Source organism: Pteropus medius, unplaced genomic scaffold, assembly GCF_902729225.1.
Source record: "Pteropus medius unplaced genomic scaffold, Ma_sr-lr_union100, whole genome shotgun sequence".
NCBI classification, from domain to species: domain Eukaryota; kingdom Metazoa; phylum Chordata; class Mammalia; order Chiroptera; family Pteropodidae; genus Pteropus; species Pteropus medius.
Window position 1 is genome coordinate 2605212 of NW_024347791.1, and position 8082 is coordinate 2613293.

The 8082-nt window shown below is 48.5% G+C and overlaps 1 non-coding gene across 1 annotated transcript; it reads left to right on the forward strand.

Moving 5' to 3' along the window:
* Positions 1 to 3596: 3596 nt before the first annotated feature.
* LOC120615164 (5S ribosomal RNA) lies at positions 3597 to 3715 on the forward strand. The gene has a single exon (XR_005656204.1). It is a non-coding gene; the product is annotated as a 5S ribosomal RNA (ribosomal RNA).
* Positions 3716 to 8082: the final 4367 nt, after the last annotated feature.

The following is an 8082-nucleotide window of genomic DNA, read 5'->3' on the forward strand; positions in this document are numbered from 1 at the left end:
GGGGCCTTTAATTGGAGCCCATTGATTTGGAAATGCAGGCCTGAAAAGCCACTCTTCCTGTTGCTAGTAACTCTTTCTTTTCCTTCTTTCCAGGTGGGACAATTCCCATTTTTTTTCAGGAACACATCCTGTGTGTGGTTTCATATCACGGCTCAGTCCAGACAATGGTGACCGTCTCAATGGGATGGGGGCAGGATGGACTTTTAAGCAAATTCAGTCCTGACGAGATTTAGCTGGGAAGAGATGGGAATGTCCATTTGTTTATTGCCAAAGAGTGTGTGACACCTTCTTTATCCGAATGGGCAGAAACTCCTTCAAAGTGCACTTTGGGGGAGGGGCCCAGCTCAGGCCCCAGCCGGGCCCGACTTGTTCAACTGGAGCAGCTAAGAAAGCAGGAGCTTGGAAGCAGAGGCCTGCTGGACGGCAGGACATAGTGGACACAGGGCCTGGGAGGATGTCCACGAGACCAGTGAGTCTCAGATGCACAATAGAATCCTTGGGGAAGTTTATAAAAATTTAGCGCCCAGGCTGAACCCCATTTCAGTTATGTTAGACTATCTAGGAGGGTCAGTAGCTTTTAAAACTCCAGAGGTGATTTTGGTGGACAGCCAAGTTTGGGGACCAATGGTCATTCTGCTCCAGAGCTCTGCAAAGTTTTTTTGATAAAAGTCCAGATAGTAAATATTTTTGGCGTTGCAGGCCACGGGGCCTCTGTTGCAACCACTCAGCTCTGCTGTTGTGACAGAAACAGCCATAGACAATGTGTAAATAAATGAGCGAGGCTGGCTTCTAATAAAACTTTCTTTACAAAAAACGGCGTGGGCCAGATTTGACCCACAGGCCCTCGTTTGCTGATTTCCACTCTAGACCCCACTGTGCAGTTTGGGTCGCAAGCCTCAGCTGGGATCTTGTTGGAAATGCTAACCTTTGGGCCCCATCCGATACCTACTAGAGCAGCATCTACTTTTTCACAAGATTCTCCAAGTGATTCATATGCACATTGAAGTTTAAAAAGCACTAATCTGAGACCAGTGGTTCTCAAAGTGTGGCTCCTGGATCAGCATCATCAGTATCCCAGGGGGGAACTTGTTAGAAATGCAGCCCCTCCCCAGCTGGATCAGAAAATCAGGGGGGATGGTTTCCGATGTATCCTAAAGGTTGAGAGTTCCTGATATGGACAAGTGGCTCTCAAACAGTAGCTTCTTTCATGAGATTTAAATGACCCCCGGGCTCAGGCCTCACCCCAGACCAATTAAAATCACAATTTCTGGGATAGGGACCGGGCATCAACATTTAAAAAAAAAAAAAATCCTCCAAGCAATTCCAAGGCACAGGCAAGCTTGAGAAGCAGTGCTTTAGATAGAATGGGGATCTTGAGAGTGTGGCTCTGGGCCCTGGGTGGTGCTTTTGTGCAGCAGGCAGTGTTGGGAAGGCCCACCTGGCAAGCAGGTGTGTGGTGACACTGTTGATTGATGGACTCAGAGAAGCTATGTGCTTCATTACATGCTGGGCCCTTTCTCAGCCGCAAGGAGGAAGTCTTTATCAGCCAGAGCAGTGACTAGTTAAGGCATGCAATCCAGTCTTGGCTCATGGAACTGAGAGGAAGTCTGTTGTTGTTTTGGAAAGCTTAAAAAAAAAACAAAAAACTATCTATCTATCTATCTATCTATCTATCTATCTATCTATCTATCTATCTATCTATCTATACATGGTAGGCACAGCTTTTTTGCTGGCTGTGATGTGTGATGCCTGGACGTTCTGCAGCCTTCTTGGGCCTATTAGGCATGATGAAGATCACAGAGCAGAAAGCAAGCAAGCACCTGGGTCCTTGAAGGTAGGATTGAGCCACTATATTTGCCAACCCTGGACTTCTTTGGGCTTCTTGTTATGTGAGATAATAAATTCCTTATCCTCTAAACCACTTTTAGTTAGATCTTCTATTACCTGTAGCCCAGAGCACCCTAATAGACTTGGGGGGACTAATCACTGATTCACAATGTCAAAACCATGGAGGTTTTTCTGCAGGTGTGACATAGCTGTCTATGGGTGGGGCAGGGCAGCAGAACTAACATTTATTGAACACCTACCTTGGGCCAATGACTTTTCCTTCTGTGATCCATGTAATACTCTTACAAATCCTGCAGTAGAGATTTATTGCCTTCATTTTAGAGGTTGGGGATGGAGAGCTGGCAGTTTACTTCAAGCGAAATAGTCAATTCAGGATTCAAGCCCAGGTCTTTCTAATTCCAAAGTCTGTCCCTGATCTGTGGACATACAGGAAGCTGCTCTCTTTTAATAAGACTGCAGGAGTTTGAACTGGGGCTCCCAGGCCCAGAGAGCCCGGGCTGGTAGGCAGGGCCCCCCAAAGCATTTGGTTACAGGAAGCAATGCTAGAATAGAGCTATCATAAGTGGAATGTAGGTAGGAACCTCTCTTGGAAACAAGGCAAAACTCTAGTTGTAGAAGTGAGGCATAGGAAAGGTCAGGCTAGGAGCATGTGCTGTATCCTAAAAGAAAGCTTGTGCCTGCTGGCACCCTGGACATCTTATTCAAATGCATATTATGATTCATTAGGTCAGAGGTGGGGCCCTTAGATTCTGCTTTTCTCACAAGCTCCCAGCAGATGCTGGTGCTGTGGGTCAGGGAGTCCCACTTTGAGTGTCTAGTGTTTAGATCCATGCCACCAAGGCTCAGCCCTCACTCTGTCTTATGTGAGAGTGGGGCCAAGCCCACAGCAGGGGCGGGGTTGCTAAATGACCTTGGTTGTGGGGATCGGGGCCCAGGTGGGACCTGACTGCGGGGCTACAGGGTAAATCCGATGCCACTGTCAAAATGGATCCTGGAATTCCTGTCAGGGAATCAGCTTCCATCCAGTTCCACCATCTCAGCCAGGGGAGCAGCGACCTGAGAAGGAAACTCAGAAAAGGGGTTTTTGAGGAAGATTTCGGAAGTAGCATTTGTCTTGGGGACAGCGTGATGTGGTGAATCTTGGATAGGTTTTGGAGTCTTTCATTCATCCGCTCACCCACTCACCCATGCATGTGTGCGTCCCAGCGGGCATCCGTTTATGCAGCAGCCATGCACCAGAATTGTTCTAGGTCTCCTTCTGGCTCTGTCCTTGGGCAGACGACTCTGTTTTCTGATCGTTAATTTCGTCATCTGTAAAATGGGGGTGAATGTGACAGTCACCTCACAGGCCTGTTGTAAGGATCAGACAAGACAATCTAAAAGGAATGCTCTTTAGACCTTGAAAAGGCACCATGGTTGTGGGGCCAGGTTCTGCGTGTTTTCTCATTCACCGCGTCCTTCCTCAATGGGGGCTTTGAGAGGCAGCACTGGTATGAGAAGCTCTTTGAACTTCTGACTTGTGGCTGGGACAGGAAAATATATTGCCACCTGCCACAGTGCATCCCCCTCCCTCCCAGGCTGCTGAAGGGGGTTCTGTCTTGGTTAGGTCGATTCCCGGGCCCTTGTGCAGGGCCGAGATAATGAGTCAGAAACAGTTGCTCAGGTCGCTCAGGCTGGCTGGATTGATTTATGTTGGGAAGAGAAGGAAATGCAGAGAGATACAGCTCCAAGCAAAAAGAATGCATCTGGTCTACGGCCATGCCACCCTGAACAAGCCCGATCCCGTGTGATCTTGGAAGCCAAGCAGGGTCGGGCCTGGTTAGTACTTGGATGGGAGACCACCTAGGAAGACCAGGTGCTGTAGGCGTAAAAAATAAAAAAATAAGGGATTGTAAGCTGACAAGGTCCTTGCAGTCTGTGAGGTCAACCAAGGGTTGCCTCACCTAAGAAAAAAAGAATAAATCTGAAAATTGAGAGAAGGGAGAAGAAAGACAAGAGTTAAAGGGGACTGTGATCGGGGAAGAGTTTGGGGAGGTTTGGAGAGAGGGAGAAGAGGGTTTTTGAGGGGGGCGTTCATGGCAGACGTTAAGAGAGTTGGAGAAAGAGGGTTGTGAGATGTTTGTTGTATGTTTCCAATAGAATACCCTTTAGAAGTTTTGTGAGAGGCCAAGTAAGGACTGGCGTCGCTTCTCAAAAGAAAAAAAAAAAAACTGTAGAGACTATTAGTTTAGAATATAATACTTCATATATATATATGGGCGAGGGAAGGAAGGAGGGAGAGAGATATTGAGATTTCAGGTTCTCCCCAGGAAAGTAGCTTTATACGTAAAGTAGCCCTCGTCAGGGAGACACTACGGCACCATGGAGAGAGCCTTTTTTTTGGGTATCCCACGTGCATGGCAGCCAGTTCAGTTTTGTCACTACCTGGTGGTGTTAGCTTCTTTAGTTCTCGTTCCCTGCTTTGTGAATTGGCATCGTTATCTGCCATGCCTTCCTGACGAGGGCTCTGCGAGGGATACAGCAGAACCCGGCAGTAAATCACTGGGGAGCAATGAAATGAACTGCCCACGGGCGGAGCGTAATTAAGGAGGAGACTGGGTTTAAAGTGCAGGCATCCACAGAGGACTCCCCCGTAGTCACCGCCTCCCCTACAGTCACTGCCTCCCCGCCTCCTTTCTTCCTATAGCATCCAGGCTTCGTTGGGGTAACGGGTGCCCAGGTAACCCAGGGGGCCCTCCCCAGCTGGGGGACAGGCGGTGCGTGCTGATCCGTGTAGGCCGAATGCGGTAATCACCTTTTCTAGGAGGCCAGCGATGGGTTGAGGCTTAGGCATGTGAGGCGCACTGGCCAGCGAGGCTGCTGGGAAAATTTTTCTTATCCTTAAAAACGGGCAGAGGGTGGAGACTTGCTCCTTTCTGTCTTTGCACATTGTCACATGATGATATCATGCTTTGGGCCAGGGCAGCCATTTTGCAAGCATGGTGGGAAATCCAAGAGAATCACAGAGAAACGAGCTGGACCTCTTGTGTCATGGAGCTGCCAACTTATACAACCTGGAAACAGTTTGCTTCCGTACTTCTTGTGCTGCAGAATAAGAAAGGCCCCACTTATAGTTAGGCATCCGTTACTGTGCTCATCCATCATTCATTCACTAGTTCATCTGTTTGGCAGCTGTCTGTTGAGGTCCCACCGTGTCTCAGTACCCTTAAAGGCACTGGGGACAAGGCAGTGACAGCCCAGCCCCACAAAGCTTACTCTCATGGTGTGGGAAGCAGACAATTGTCAAATTATAGAGAATTTCTTACGGGGATGAGAGCCATGGAGAAAAATAAAGGAGGAGAGTGTATACCTCTTAGGGTCACTGTGGGAGTGAGGGAGAGCAGGTTAACGGTGGGTAGAGGATGAAGTTTGCTGTGCTACTCTTGGTAAGACTCTCTGAGTTTGCACCCCAGCTTCTTGTGTGACTTGGAGCCTCAGTTTCCTCATCTGTCAAATGGGTGCATTAATGACACCTACGTTATGGGATTGTTAGGATTTGCGAGATAACACAGGTGAACCTCTTAGCATAGTGTCTGGTGCATAGGGAAGTTTCAGTTAATATTTGACATTGTTATTATTGTTATTATTTCAAGTTACAAGTTACAAGACTCCATCCCGGACACACCCAGACCCTTGAGGAGTGAGCAGTATGAACAAGGAAAGGGAACCCAGGAGTCTTAACACCCTGCCCCCCGCCTCCGATTTCCCCCTGGCCCGAATTCCTTTCCTGTCATGCGAGGCTCTCAGGCCTCTAGCGCTCAGGGCTAACCATTTTGCAGTAGAACGAGGAGCCGGGGATTGCAGCCTGTTGCCTCTTTCTGTGTCAGCCCCGGCTATTTCTGTAGAAGTCATAAGCTGACTCCATGTCAGAGATACAGATCATCTGCTTTGGTGCTCCCCATTTTACAGGTGCAGAAACTGAGACCTCAGACCCAGGTGAAAGAAGAGCCCAATTGTCTAACTCCGCGCTGCTAGTTGGTTAACCCAGCACCCCCTCTCAACATTTCTCCCGTGATGATTAATCTAGAGTATAGCTAGGTGTGTCTGTGTTTATGGGATCCCATTTTAGCCAATGAGGTGTAAGTGGACATCAGCTGGGCACGGGGACAGGGCTTCTAAGAAAGCTTTTGCTTTACTGGTGCATGGGATAGAAAGACTTGTCTTCCCTCTCTTCTGCTTTTCATCCTGCCTGGAATGTGGGCCTGATACCTGGAGCTGTAGCAGCCATGTCATAACCATGAGGGAAGGACTAAAGAATTGTAAGGACATCGCCCTGACATCTTGAGGTACCGAATTGACTCTGGCAGCCCCTCGTTTGTTTGTTTGTTAGCCAATGTTCTATTATGGGCAGCAGAAAATATTCCTAACTTAAAAAGCCCGTTTGCCTTTCCTTTGGTGAGCTCCATCTTATGGGTGAGGCCTTGGGACAGGAGGGCGGGTGCGAGGAAACACTGGCTTCTCACACAGAGCACTAATCTTTTGATGGAACCAGTTTTAGAAGCGGCTTTCAGTTCTCACTAGCCTCGGGGGCCTCATTCCAGCCTATGACTTAGGGCTGAAAGCTGTTACCAGTTAATAATACAGGCGGCTGCAAGATAATGTTTGCGGGTGCTCCTTGCTGAGCAGTGGTCTACGAAGACACAGTATTATGATTATTAACCCTCGCCTGGCTCCCTGAGCCTCCAGGAGCCCATGAGAGTGAACCATTTCCCTCGTCAGAGAGACAGCCAGAGGAACGTAATTTTGATTTAGTTCCTGGTCTCTCTGAAATGCGCCCGTACGGTGCTCAGAGGTGGGAGAGGAGAGAGAGCGACGTGAGAACACCTCTCATGGATGGGGAGGAGAGAAAGGGCAGCGTGGAGGGCCGGGCTCCATTTAAAGGGCCATTTTCCACACGTCACTTTCTAAGTTATTTCAAATATAATCCTGAATATAATCCACGGTCCCCCTCTGCCTCCCTCTTTGTACTCCCACCTCTTCCCCCACCAGTCTTCGAAGGGAAAGATCTTAGGTAAGGGTGCCCTTTTACTGATTTATCCAGATTTGCAGGAAGCTGAAATTATGACCTAAATGACCGCTTAGCTTAAGTGAGGGTACATCCATGCTGACCACGGAGAGGAAACTGAGTAAGTATGGCTTCTGTGGCCAAAGTGGCTCCCCTCCCCCAAATGCAATGCGTTAGTAATTAATTGATTAATTAAACAGGTATGTGTGGGGAACTTACTCTGTTTTGTGTATCTGGTCCATGCGCTGGGAGCAGAGACTCTGCCTTACTTATCTCCACAAGGCAGAGGCTGTTTCGTTAGTGACTAAGTGATGGACTTCCAGGACTCCTTCCCTGGCTCTGCCACTTAGCTGTGTGACTCTAGGAAAGTTAATTTACCTCAGTTTTCTTATCTGTAAACTGGGGATGATAATAGTAATACCTCCTGGGGTTGTGAAGCTTAAGCAACATGATGTGTGTAAAGCTCTTAGCTCTAGCTCTGAATGTGTTAGCTGTGTCACTTACAGCGCCTTGTGTAGAGCCAGGTGTGGTTAACATTCAGGAAGAATAATTACAGAAGAAGCAGTGCTAGGAGGAGGAGCCCACAATTATCGAGCCACCTTACCCTTACCAAGGTGCTTGGTTAAGCTCGGGGCATCCACGATCTCATCTGATCTCTAGCCAACACTGTCTATTCACTCATTCACTCACTCACTCACTCACTCACTCACTCACTCACTCATTATGTTTACAGGATGCAGCACTGGACCAGGCAGTGTGCCTACAGCGGAGAACCCAAGAAACAAGGTCCCTGCTCCAAGCGAGGTACATTACATTTTCATGAGGAGACAGGCGATAAGCGAACAGAAGTGTAATCTACAGTGAAAGATTATAAAGTGACAGGGTAGATGCTCAGAAGAAAAGCCACATGGCCTGGGGGGTAGAGCATCATGGGAGAAGCTATTTTAGAGGAGGCAGTCAGGAGAGGCCTCTCTAAGGAGGTCACCTTCGTGGGGACAGCAATGATGGGAAGAAGGGGGCCACGCTCCTCACTGGGTTGGGAGGTTTTAGGCAGGTGTCTTGCCCTCATTGGCTCTCTGTTTTGGTGGGAGAGTCAGATGCCACGTCTGGACCTACAGGCCAGTGTGATAAGAGTTGTCACTGGTAAAGTGCAAGGCACTCTGATGGCACAGAGCAGGGGGGCCAGACTG